Source organism: Mus pahari, chromosome 18 (assembly GCF_900095145.1).
Source record: "Mus pahari chromosome 18, PAHARI_EIJ_v1.1, whole genome shotgun sequence".
Lineage (NCBI taxonomy): Eukaryota > Metazoa > Chordata > Mammalia > Rodentia > Muridae > Mus > Mus pahari.
Genome location: NC_034607.1, coordinates 201,652 through 203,356, shown reverse-complemented (window position 1 = coordinate 203,356; position 1,705 = coordinate 201,652). Strand labels below are relative to the sequence as shown.

The 1,705-nt window shown below is 43.8% G+C and overlaps 1 protein-coding gene across 5 annotated transcripts in view; it reads left to right on the top strand.

Annotated features, from left to right (window-relative positions):
- Positions 1-1,705, top strand: part of Akap8l (A-kinase anchoring protein 8 like) — a 30,025-nt gene that overhangs the window by 26,950 nt on the left and 1,370 nt on the right. The gene's annotated exons all lie outside the window — the stretch shown is intronic.

Below are 1,705 nucleotides of genomic sequence, written 5' to 3'. Positions count from 1 at the left end.
ACTCACTTTGTAGACCAGGCTGGCCTCGAACTCAGAAATCTGCCTGCCTCTGCCTCCCGAGTGCTGGGATTAAAGGCGTGCGCCACCATGCCCGGCGTATACTCAGTCTATTAATGGAAAAAAAATGTATAAAGAAAACTGTGAGGTCTAGTGAGGTGCTCAGTGGGTAAAGTTACATGTTGCTAAGCCTGGCAGCCTGTGTTTGAGCTCTGGGACACTCATGCTGGAAAGAGAGAACCAACTCCCTTTCATTCTTTCTTTGGTTTCATAATCATGTCTGTACTCCTATGACTGAAGAAATGACCCAGCATGTTAACAAAAAGTCTTCCAGACAGAATGACTTGGATCTGATAGTATAGATCTACAATTCCAGCATTAGGAGATCAAGAGGATCCATCACAAGTTCAGAAGAGAGTTTATAAACCAGGCATAGTCTAGTGTTCCTGTAATCCTAGCATTTGGAAGGCTAAGGCAGGAAATTTGCCACAAGTCTGAGAGACCAAATATCTCAAACAAAAAATAATTCCAAAGCAACCAAATAAGTCCCAGAACCTCCTATGCTACCATAGCAAGACCTTGTCTCAACAAAACAAAAGGCCCAGGCTTCACACTGAGTTGAATGTCTTTTATACTCTGCAGAAGGCCCTGATAAGAGGAGCTGGTTTATTTCTAGTTCTTTTTTGTTTTGTTTTGTTGTTGTTTTTTTGTTTTTTGTTTTCGAGACAGGGTTTCTCTGTGTAGTCCTGGCTGTCCTCAAATTCAGAAACCCGCCTGCCTCTGCCTCNCGAGTGCTGGGATTAAAGGTGTGCACCGCCACTGCCCGGCTATTTCTAGTTCTTAAACTTTGGGATAGAAATTACTGAGGCAAATTTGTATTTCTGGTGTATTCCATCAAATAGCTTTTCAAGTCTATAACCAGTTGCTCCGCCAGTAGAGGAAGAGTCTCTTTTCAACTGTACCGTTACTGCTTCATAGCCAAGCCCTGTCAGTTAAAAGGACGCACAACACCTAAATATAGTTCCACCTATACCCTCATTTTGTTTTGGCAGTCTTGTGTAGTCCAGGCTGTCCGGGAATTCACGCTATAGGTCAGAGTGGCCTTGACCTTGCAGAGGTCCTCTCTTCCTCAGGCGTGCATTGCTAGGGCTGCTTTTATACCCTCCTTATCGGTTCTAAACAATCTCTTTGTGTGCTAGAGCAGTTTGCTCCTAGGTTCCTGCATGTGTTGTCTGTGTGTCTGTGGGGAGGTAGGTAGCATGTGTGAAGTCAAAGGACAACTTGTAGGAGTTGTTCTCTCCTTTATTGTATATGATCTTAGAATTGGGTTCAATTTGCCAAGCTGTGCTTTTACCCAGAATCATCTTGCCAGACCTTTTATTATTGTTTTTGCATTTTACTTTTTTTGTTGTCACTGGAATTTGGGGGGGGGGGGCAGTGAAGGTTTTTCTGTGTCCTGGAACTTGCTCTGTAGACCAGGCTGGCCTTGAACTCAGGAAGATCTGCCTTCCTGCCTCAGCCTCCCAAGTGCTGGGATTAACGATGTGGGCCACCAAGCTGAGCCCTACTTTTACTTTTACATTTTACTTTTAATAGGTTTTATTACATCTGGTGTGTATGTGTATATATATATATGGGGATTGAACCTAAGGCTTTGGTTTTTTGAGACAGGGTTTCTCTATGTAGCCCTGGCTGCCCTGGAACTCAC